Source organism: Paramormyrops kingsleyae, chromosome 20 (genome assembly GCF_048594095.1).
Source record: "Paramormyrops kingsleyae isolate MSU_618 chromosome 20, PKINGS_0.4, whole genome shotgun sequence".
In the NCBI taxonomy this organism is placed as follows: Eukaryota; Metazoa; Chordata; class Actinopteri; order Osteoglossiformes; family Mormyridae; genus Paramormyrops; species Paramormyrops kingsleyae.
The window spans coordinates 2,277,501-2,289,504 of NC_132816.1; the positions used below are offsets into that span (position 1 = coordinate 2,277,501).

Below are 12,004 nucleotides of genomic sequence, written 5' to 3' on the forward strand. Positions count from 1 at the left end.
TTTGCATTTTATATATATCCCACGTATTTATACAAAGAACCACTTAACGTTCTGCTGTTAGCCAATGATTATCTATACCGTGCTGTTTTTGATTGTCAAAAAGGTATATGGTCTTTTATTTGCACACTTTGTGTTTGTTTTATTTGGAGAGCATATTTTAATCTTAGATTTGATTTTTTATCTGTGCTGTTGATTAGAAAAGTCCGCAACTGTAAAGCTTGTTAATAACCAATTCCGATTTTGTAAACCAACAAGCTACTCCAGTAGTCTTTTTTTCTAGATACTTTTACTCTCATTAAAGTAGTGAGATTGTTGATTACTTTTACGCCGACTTCAGTTTATAAAATAATGAAGTAGCTGTACTTTAACTAGAGTACAGAATTCGACTACTCTACCCACTTCTGCAAACATACAAGCATGTTTTCCGTAACTAAATGTCGCCCGGCGGAATGCGAAACTAGCTAGCTACATTAGCAGTTACAGCTACGAACCCATCCCCCACAAACGCCTTACCGTGCCACAAATGCCTCCCCCTGACAGTGACTCGAAAGTTGTTTCCCCAAACAGTATTTTCCTGTTCAATCGTGATTAAACCCACGATTGAAATGTCTGCTGACCGCTGCAGCCTGGCCGAATAATTAGAATTGCCAGGAGGATCTCCACTAGAAGGCCGGAAACACGTGGTCTTCACAAGCGAGTCCGGACATGACGTTATGCAAACTACGCCATGGAGGCATAAGTACTAAGGCCCAATCCCAAACTATACCCTCGACACTCCGCCTTCATTTCGAGTTACACTCCCGCCGAGTCACCCTCACAACACGCCATATATGCACTTAAACTGAAGGAAACTGTCACAAGAAAGATTTGAGACAGACTTGCCCTCGCAGCGCGTTTTTACAGTCTTCTTTACCGGAAAGAGGAAATGCATTACGTAGTGATTTGACGAAATGGATCCATCAAGAAGCTGTATTGTATTTTCTTTAATGACATATCAGTTATTTTAAAAAAGCACAAAGTTTATCTAATGCGAGAAGACAACGGCTACATCGTCTTATTGCACTGAGCAATTTTAAGTATGTACACATCAGGGTATATACAGAAATCCAGAGGTTAAATTTAACATTTTTTAATACCTTTTTTAATACTTTCGCAATATTTTTTAAAACCCGCACGGCATTGAGTTGCAACCGTTTTTAAACAAGTTTCAAACTGATTTAAAGATTTATAATGTTACACAATTTTGGTCAACAGAAAAAATTTAGTGACTGTGATTTTGAAAACATCTTGCATTTAACTTCTTCAGTCACAAGTCCATATCTTTAGCCACTAGGCTATTCATGGCAAGTGCCTTAATTGTTTGGCTTTTTCTTCAATGAGTTTGTCGATTTGCACCAGTTGACTAACTGCTCTCATTCATGCATTCCTGATTTATGAGTTGTGCATCGCATATGCGAAAAGAGAGCGCTGACTGTCATTATCATAAATTTATCACGCTGATTTAAACTCTTGGTGTGTAAACCTTGTAGTTGCCTGCAGGCATCTTACGTTAGCAAGATAAGTTTGGTGATAATTAATGCAGCTAGCGAATTACTTACATAAAAACCTACTAGTTGGGGTTGCAATAAGTTATCGTATTGACCAGTAAACGACAAGAAACATAAATAACACAATCAACAAAAATCTGCTGCCAAGTCAATCAGTACTTGTACTGATCGCTCGCTCCATTTTGATCGCGGTTCCCGAAGAGAACTCTATCGGCAATCTATGGCTCATCCTGCTAGTCCCGGATGTACAGGGTTGAATTTCGGATCGTATTTTAAACCTGAAATTGTGGCAGCGTATTTGAAACAGCGAAAATAACGGGACTGAATATTGTAAAGCAGAAATAAGAGGACTGAATGTTACTGCTTGAATAATAAAGATGCGAATAAAACACATGGAATATTTTAAACTGAATTTGTTCTTTTGAAATTTATTTTGAGGCGAAATTAAACTAACTGAATTCATGTGGTTGAATTACAAACATGCACTTTAAAATACGTATCTTTTGGAACTGAATTTTGGAAGCCGAATATTTTTGTACTGAATATTTAAGCAATGAAATTACGATTGAAATGTTCAATGTTTAAATGTATGCACATATTAAATTACAGTCCCCAAAAATTCAAAGCGTCATTAATTAATGCAATGCGTTTTTATTCGATAAGTGTAATTCAACGTGTTTTTTGTCATCAACGACTTTTGTCATTAATTTACTTCCATAGTCCTTAAACGCTGGGTCCTCTAACCACTTACGTACAAATTTGCACTTACCCATGATGATTATGACACAGCTTTTCTGAGTGTAAGCAGCCAACATGTACTTCAGCGCGCAAACTGTTTAAGACGTCGCTCGACCACCGAATATGACGTCAGCATCACAGAGAATCTATGAATGAAGGAATGAGCTAATCCACATTTAAAATAATTTGCGAGAAATTTTGCAGATAAACTTTAAAACACAAATGGACAATTTGTAGTTAAAAAAAATCTAAAATTTAATACCTCGTAAATTTGCGTGTAATACCTTTTAATGGCTTTAATTTTTGCTTATGTGATTTACTACCTTTTAATACTTTTTAAAACCTCGCGGACACCCTGACACATGTCATATTGACGATTGTACAATTTCTACCATGCGTGTAAACTTAATCAGTTTACACGCATAAAACATTACGCATTACTTTTACTTCTGTACCAAATACCAGATCCAGATCTGTAGAGGAAAAAACAGGCAAATATGAAACATAAATTGTTATTGCTGGTGTGATGTTGATCGAGTTTGCGTACGAATGTTTCTTCGCGTGGTTTCTAGTTTGAAAAGTACACAAAATCTCTCGTAATCGGATCACGATAAAATCTATCTGTACTGACCAGCTATAAATAACTGCTTTCCTAATTTTTTTTCTGCAGCGATGAATTATAACATGTAACATAGACTTTCTATATGTATTTCACAGTGCTGTTAGAATCCAATTATTAAATTATCGCGCTGTTTTGTTTCCTGTGCGCTAGGAATTGTGAGATATGCAAGTGGTAGTGGAATCGCGCGAGCCACCATGGTTGCTGACTCGCTAAAGGAGGGCATAATACTCCTATATTATGGAGGGCTAAGAGTGCCAAAATTAAATAAATAAATACACCAATAATTAATTAATTAAATGTGCCATGAATTGTTTAAAATGGGAAATAAAAATATCGTTAATTAAATGTGCCATGAATTATTATCTACCATTAGAAAAAAAATCATTATTAATTAATTACATGTGTCATTTACAATTATTTCACTATTTATTTAATTTTGGCACTTCTCGCACTTTCACCACATCATGAATTAATTTTATCTGTCAGTGTGACCCATCAAAGTCAGTAGGCGGGACAAACAATGATCTATCTGGATCTTGTGCAGCCGATTGTTTTGGTCTGAAGCTGTGTCATTTCCAACATGGCGCTACCAATCATGGACCAGGCCCAATACTGCGCATGCATTCACATTTTGCGGCTGACCGTGATTCAGGGCATGGATGTCGTGTATCATCATTCATTGGTCACGTATTGTTAGATGGGTCATTGATGTTTATATTTATAGTTCAGCCGTCACTTTATTGTGGTATTTAAACCATATTGCTTTGCCGATTGTAATATTTGCATCTGTGTGCGCGTTGCTTTTAGTGCAGGTGTTCTGACAAAACATCCTACCTATCGAGACGTGCTATCGAGCCTTTCTGCGCATGTGCAGTTCCACCGTTTTGGGATTAGGGTTACTGTTAAGGTAAGAGTTTTAGGGGGTTTTGGGGGGTTAGGGTAAGAGTTAGGGTTAGGGCTATCGATTAGCACTACGGTAGGATGTTTTGATAAAGTAGGACGTTTTGTCAGAACACCGGAAAGTAATCTTACACTTTCCCAATTGGTATTGCTGAATAGATGCCTTTTCTTTAGAAATCGTAATAAAATTGGGGTGTATATCAATCTTGTGTACCCATATTGCTTATCAAGGGGCTGTGATATATGTACAGCATTTTCTAAAAAAAAAATAAAAAAAAAAGTCACTCCAAAATAATAGTTAAGAACTTTTATTTGCACAACATATGTTTATGTTGTGCGGTTTGGCCCAAGATAAAACAATCGGTCGTCTGTCAGAAACAAATATAATTTGCTTCATTTAGCACCACAAAACACAGCTGCCATAACTGACAGGAGTGTGTGGTAATTACACTGATACAATTAAGAAAAGAAATGACTAAGGAGAAAAAATCAGGCTTAGTTTAAGTAACTTCACAGCACATCGAACTGGGAGTAGTACATAATGGTAACATTAAAGTAATGTCACCTTTGAGTAAAATTGATGGCCATACCCTGTATTTTACGTCGCTCCTTCTGAAGCACATTAGGCATTAAAGGCCGATGCGAAATAAAATCTTTTAAAGTCGAAGGACTCCATCATTATCCGGTTAATTCTCTTTCCTCTCGCTGTCGACATTATCATAAAAAATCAACAGACGATGAAATGTGACGCGATGCCATAAAAACAGCACGCCTTCTTCCAGAAGTCGCAAGCGTGCGCATGCGTAGTAGCGGAAGTTACATTTTCGGTAGTGACACCCCTACCTATATCGCTTTGCGAAATTATTCTTCTTCTTGATTATTATAGGGAGCAATGTAAAAACAAATACTGCCATCTATTGTCTCGGAGTATGTTGACGGGTCCCGTACCGATCCATTATCTGGGATCTATTTGTTTTGACTTGCTGTACAGGGTAACCAATCAGATGTTACTCTCGGTTGACGACCCGCAGTGACAGATAAAATTAATTCATGATGTGGTGAAAGTGCCAGAAGTGCCAAAATTAAATAAATAGTGAAATAATTGTAAATGACACATGTAATTAATTAATAATGATTTTATTTCTAATGGTAGATAATAATTCATGGCACATTTAATTAACGATATTTTTATTTCCCATTTTAAATAATTCATGACACATTTAAGTAATAATTTATCTTTATATTTCCCATTTTAAACAATTAATGGCACATTTAATTAATTAATTATTGGTGTATTTATTTATTTAATTTTGGCACTCTTAGCCCTCCATACCCCTTAACCCTTGCTGCTTTGAGACGCACTTCAATATGGCGACGGGTCTCGGGAACGCGCAAACGAAGGCGGAGTGGTGAGGCGGAGTGTGTAGGGACCAGTTTGGGATTGGGCCTAGCCTGTGGGGCTGTGTAAGGGTTTAGTTTATTATGCTAATGAGGGGAGACGTGCAGGTATAAAAGGGCCAGGAACCAATTATTTGGGCAGGTTTCCGGGGGTTTGGAAATAGTGATATCCGACTGTTTCCTGTTTGTGAGAGCACGCCTCAGCCTTGGTAAGCAGTAGTTTGTTTGTTTGTTTGTTTGTTTGTTTGTTTGTTTGTTTGTTTGTTTGTTTTTTGTTTGTTTGTTTTTTGTTTGTTTGTTTGTTTTTTGTTTGTTTGTTTGTTAGTTAATTGAATAAGAAAGGAATATTTTTAATAGTCTATTTTATTAAAGTGGTCTTTTTTGTTTTTTTAGTATGAACTGCCATGTGTGCCTGTTGGATGAAATGAAGGTTTATGGTAAAAGGTACGTGGTTAGTTAATTGAAATGTTTGTAATGCATCCATTTGCATATGCTAAGTGTGGTTTTTGTTGGTTATAGTTTGCCGCTGCTCTTTATGATTTAGTTTGTATGGTTTCTTTAGTTAGTCCGCCGCGTGAGTAGTCGAAGGGGGGGCGTGGTCCGGGCGGACTAACTTTTAATTTCTTTTTCTGTTGTCTTTTGGTTTTGTGTGTTAGCACTGCTAACGGGCCAGCTGGGTTTTTGCAAGGTCATACTTGCATACGTTTGAAGTGTGCACGGTTTATTTGCAGTCAGAGTATGAATTAATGTGCATGTCACTCTGAGTGGAACACGTGTCAGTGTGTTAAATGCCTATGTGTGACGGCGCGGAAGCTAACCCGATGAATTGTGGCCAGTACTATTAAATGTGGAGCAGTGCTAACTGTTTGGTTTTTGTTTGGTGCAAATATTACACTTTTTGTAATAAATAATCAATTTGTGTATTTGATTTGGATATGGTCAATCCTCTAAGTTAAATAAAAAAAAAAAAAAAAATAATAATAAAAAAAAAAATTCTTTATTTAGTCTACAACAATATCTACGGAAGAGGATTAGGGGGACAGCACAGGTAAATCAAAACAGGCCAAACATAAGAGTACAAAGTTTACAGGTACTTTTGGTCTTCACCTTCTTTAAAGAATAAATGAAACTATCTTTTTTAAAAGCTACAAAGTTGGGGAGGACCTTCATATATCTACATTTATGTAAATAAAATTTAGCAATTAAAGTAATATTGTTGAGCAAGAATTCAGTATCCTTCTCTTCTGGGAGCTCCGCCAGGGCTAGGGTGACCAGACAATCCATGTCAGGGAGGACACTTTGAGCTACTTCGGGTTTTACAAACTACTTAATAATAGAAAGGCTCCTGTGCTCGGCTAAATAGTTTAGCTCTTCTTGTGCTTTGACTGGTTTGTTTCCTTGACTGAAGGACTCATCCAGCTGTTTCACATTAGCATTAGTGACACATGCACATACATTATAGGACTGACCAATCAGCACACAGCAAGAGCTGAGTGCTCAATTGAAATCCAGGTCCGTTTAATTGAAATGGTAATTTACAATTCCTGTCCTAGCTCAGAGTGTCCTCCCTGACATGGATTATCTGGTCACCCTATGGGCCAGGGCCATCTGAGTCAAGGGCATCTGCATCCTCTGTGTCGTTTGCAGTGACTATCTGCCTCCCCAGCGGTACTCTAGTGCAGTGCCTCAAATGGTACCACGTATTACTCCCTTCTACCTGCACTGCTGTGGCTGTGGCTCATGTCACCTTGAAGGGTCCCTCTCGTCGGGGCTCGTGCCACTCTTGCCCGGAACACTCGCAGGTAGACTTTATCTCCTGGAAGGATGACTGGCTCCTCCCGGTCTGTCTTCTTTCTGTACTTTCTCCTTTTCCTGTTTGAAAATAGCTTTGTGTATTTTGATTAGACTCCTCATGTACAACTTTAATTCATCTCCCAGCTGGTCTAGGTTGGGCCCCTTTAGTTGATCCAGGCATTGGTCTCTCTGTCAACATTTCAGGCGGAGACAGATGCGTCACCCTGTGCGTCTCCATCCGATACGCCATCAAGGCTAATGGCAGTGCATCCACCCAGTTCATTTTGGTGGTGGCACAGATCTTATTCAGCTTCTGCTTAAGTGTACCATTCACTCTCTCCACCATGCCCTGCGACTGAGGGTGATACACGCATCCCAACCTTTGTTTTATTCCCAGCTATTGAACCACTAACTTAGTGACTCTCCCCACAAAGGCAGCTCCATTATCAGAGCTTATCTCAGTCGGTATCCCAAACCTCGGAATCACCTCCCTGATCAGGAATTTCACCACTGTCATCGCCCCCATGTCCTTGGACAGTATTGCCTCTACCCATCTGCTGAACCTGTCCACAATCACAAGCATATATCGCTTTCCATATGCTGTTTTTCCCATGTCCACATAGTCCATCACTAAGTGTCTAAATGGTCCCTCAGGCACTGAAATGGGCCCCATTGGGGCAGTGACCGCTTTGCGCATATTGTTTTTAATGCACACCTCACATTCTGACAACCTTGCATCCACCATTGCTTACAGCTGTGGTGCCCAGAAACCTTGTCACTTAATTTTCCGTAACACCGGCTCCCCCCTTGCGCAATGGTCAAGACCATGCACATCCGTTACCAAAATGTTCACCAGAGACAGAGGTGCAGCCAAAAGTCCCTCATGGTTGTGATACAGACCATTAGTGTCCTTAGAGGCCCCCCTTTGCAACCACACAGAGGCCTCGTATGGGCCCGCACGCTCCTGCAGGGCGACCAGATAAGAAACAGTAAGGTCTGGCTCCACAGTCACCATAGGCAAAAGACTAGCAGTCCTGACCTGCGCAGCCGCCTTGGCTGCCACATCCGCGGCCGCATTGCCTCGAATAACAAACTCACGACCTTTGCGGTGGGTCTGACACTTAACAATAGCCAAACGCTTAGGATGCATCATTGCATGCAGCAACTCCAAAATCTGATTATGATGCTGAATGGCGGAGCCGTCACTTTTGCGAAACCCCCTCTGCCTCCAGACTGCTCCAAACAAATGGCATACACCATGAGCGTATGCAGAGTCTGTGTAGATTGTAACCGTCTTATGCTGCCCTTGCCGGCATGCTGCAGTCAAGGCCTTTAGCTCCGCCAACTGAGCTGAACACGGCTGTGACGCCAGCTCTGAAACGAGAGTGTAAAAATCACCACCCTGAGCCTGAACCAGAGCAAATCCTGCCTTCAAGGCGTCTCCATCTCTCCAGCACGAGCCATCCACAAACAAAACCATCTCACTATTGTCAATGGGAGAGCTCTCCAAGTCTGGTATCTGAGTATCTAAGTCTACAGGCAGAGTTAAAAAATGACATTAGGCTATCAAAGAGGGATGTAGAAAGAAAAATTGCATTGGAGGCTAAGCATGACAGTAAAGGTTTCTTCCAATATTTTAACTCCAAGAGAGCACTAAAAGCTGAAATCACTAATTTGCAGGATAGTAAGGGCCTTATAATTGATAACGAAATTGATATGGTAAATGAGTTTAATGATTATTTTTCAAGGGTGTTCACAATAGAGAACACAAGTAACTTACCACCAATTAATACGAATACAGCATCGTCTATGACCAATATATGTATAACTGAGGTTGATGTGATACTAAGCCTAGCTAAACTCAAAATAAATAAGTCACAGGGGCCTGATGGCATCTTACCTTTAGTCTTGAAAGAGATGAGGGATATTATTAGCCAACCTTTAACTTTAATATTCCAGAAATCGTTATCTGCGGGTGTGGTACCATCAGATTGGAAGCATGCTAATATAACACCCATATTCAAAAAAGGGGATAGAAGTAATCCGGCAAACTATAGGCCAATCAGTTTAACTAGCATTACTGGAAAAATAATGGAAGCTATAATTCAAGTGAAAATGGTAGATTACCTAGATGCAAATAACATTATAAAGGATAGCCAACATGGATTTAGGAGAGGTAGATCCTGCTTAACGAATCTGCTTGAGTTCTTTGAGGAAGCTACAAGTGAAATTGATCACAAAAAGGCCTATGATGTGATTTACTTAGATTTCCAGAAAGCCTTTGATGTTGTCCCCCACAAACGGCTCTTGTTAAAGCTTAAAGCTGCAGGAATTTTAGGAACTGTGGCAGCTTGGATCAAAAACTGGCTAACTGATAGGAAGCAGCGAGTAGTTATTAGAGGCACTATGTCACAGTGGGCCTCCGTTTATAGTGGGGTACCGCAGGGTTCAATTTTAGGACCACTATTGTTCCTAATTTACATTAATGATATTGACACGAATACATACAGTAAACTGGTTAAATTTGCAGACGACACTAAGGTGGGCGGGGTAGCAGATACTAATCTAGCAGCAGAGAGGCTCCAACGGGATCTGGATTTAATTAGCGAATGGGCTGATACTTGGCAGATGAAATTTAACACAGATAAATGTAAGGTAATCCATGCAGGGAGCAGAAATATACAGTACAGATATTTTATGGGTTCCACTGAAATAAAGGTAGCTGATTACGAGAAAGATCTCGGTATGTATGTTGATGCTTCCATGTCCCACTCTCGCCAATGTGGGGAAGCAATAAAAAAGGCGAACAGAATGTTGGGTTATATCTCTAGATGTGTGGAGTTTAAGTCAAGGGAGGTGATGTTACACTTATATAATTCCTTGGTAAGACCCCACCTAGAATACTGTGTGCAGGTTTGGTCACCATACCTCAAGAAGGACATTGCTGCCTTAGAAAAGGTGCAACGAAGAGCTACGAGAATGATTCCTGGTCTTAGAGGAATGTCTTATGAGGAGAGGTTAGCGGAACTGAATCTGTTCAGCCTTGAGCAAAGGAGACTAAGGGGGGATATGATTCAGGTCTATAAGATTCTAACGGGTCTGGATGCCGTTCAGCCAAATGACTATTTCAATATTAGTCTAAATACTAGAACTCGTGGCCATAAGTGGAAATTAGCGGGAGAACATTTTAAAACAAATTTGAGGAAGCACTTCTTTACACAGCGTGTAGTCAGAGTATGGAATAGTCTTCCTGCTATTGTAGTGGAAGCTAAAACCATGGGTTCCTTTAAATCAGAGCTAGATAAGATTTTAACAACTCTGAGCTATTAGCTAAGTTCTCCCCAAACGAGCTTGATGGGCCGAATGGCCTCCTCTCGTTTGTAAATTTCTTATGTTATTATGTTCTTATGGTCTCAGTTTAGTGTAGACCAAAGACTCTGCCATACACTCATGTGGCTGCCCTTCATCCTCCAGGGGAATGCTGTCTGCAGGGTTCACTGTAGTGCAGCGCTTTATGGTCACATCCGAGTAAGTGACAAATGCAAAGTATGCTAACTGCCGTGCCGGGGTCAACACAAACTTGCCTTTGTCAATAAGGTCCACCACCTTATGTGAAGTATAAATTGTCACTGGATAACCCATTGTGATGGCAGTGGCCTTTTCATAAGCTAAATATGCAGCCACCACACCCTGGGAACATGGTGGGTATCCCTGAGCCACATTATCTAGCTTCATGCTGTAATATGCCAATGGCTGCTTCCGTCTGCCGGGACAGAGGTCCTGGGTCAGCAGGGCCGTCCCAAAGCCGTCCTTCCTTTTCCCGACATACAGATAAAATGGCTTAATTTAAGTTTAATTGATACTTTATTGATCCCCATGGGGAAATTGTTTTTACACCTCCCTCAACTTGCTGATTAAGTTGTCCATGAAGGGCAGCCACCTGTTGGGGCACCCAGGGAGCTGGGGGATAAGGGTCTTGCTCAAGGACCCACAGATGTGCTGAGGCTGGGTTTGAACCGGCACCCTTGTGATTACAGGTACGCAGGCTTAGCCCACTGAGCCAAACGCTGCCCAGTGTAATCTGGGAGGCTCAGAGCAAGTGCTCTCTGTAGCTCCTGCTTGATGGATTCAAATGCTAATGAGGCCTCATTTGTCCAAATTAAGGAGGCCTTCAAATTAGTGTGGCCTCCCTCCTTCATCAGTGCCCACATCGGTGCCACTTTCACAGCATAGTCCTCAATCCAATCCATGCTGAAGCCTATCATCCCTAGAAAAGTCTCTTGGCAGTACTGTAGCTTGGCCTTGGACACCTTATGCCCCCCTTCAACAGCTGCACTGAGTCTTGGTGGCAGTCTGCCAGCGTGTCAGCACACAGCAATAGATCATCCACGTACTGTATCACTGTACTTTTTAAATTCAGTCCATCTAAATCTGCCCTAAGCACCTGATTAAACACATGTGGCGAGTGCTTAAATCCCTGCTGCATCCTCGTGTAGTTATACTGCTGACCCCTGTAGGTGAAAACAAACAGAAACCGTGACTGCTCTGCAAGGGGCACACTGAAAAACGCTGAACACAAATCCACAACCGTAAACCATTTTGCAGTGGGGGGCACATTTGCCAACAGTGTGTGTGGATTGGGAACTTCTGCTGTCTGATCCTCCACTACCTCATTCACTGCACGCAGCTCATGAACCAGCCTCCACTTTTCACCTCCTGCCTTTGGCACAGGCAAGAGGGGGGGTGTTGCAGCAGATTATGGTAGGCACCAACATCCCTGCATCCAGTAACCCCTCTATTGTTTCCCTTATTCCTTCCTCGGCCTCAGGTTTCAAGGGGTACTGGTTTTTCCAGGGTGGTGTGCACCCTGGTTTGAGATAAATCTCCACTGGGCTAGCTGAATTTACTAGGCCTACATCTGTGTCATGGGTGGTCCACACCTCCTCAGGCACTTCTCTTTCCATGTCCTGCCAACATTCCTCTGTACTTTCTTTTGCATCACACT

The 12,004-nt window shown here is 41.0% G+C and overlaps 1 protein-coding gene across 3 annotated transcripts in view; it reads right to left on the minus strand.

Annotated features, from left to right (window-relative positions):
* LOC111836347 (uncharacterized) overlaps positions 1-12,004 on the minus strand; it is a 146,628-nt gene that overhangs the window by 11,986 nt on the left and 122,638 nt on the right. For 2 of the 3 annotated variants that reach the window (XM_072703411.1, XM_072703410.1), the window contains exon 1: positions 514-690. The exons of the other annotated variant lie outside the window; for it this stretch is intronic. The gene's annotated coding sequence lies outside the window, so the exon portion shown is untranslated. Of the gene's footprint in view, positions 1-513; positions 691-12,004 lie in introns of those variants that run through there. 3 annotated transcript variants of the gene reach the window in all.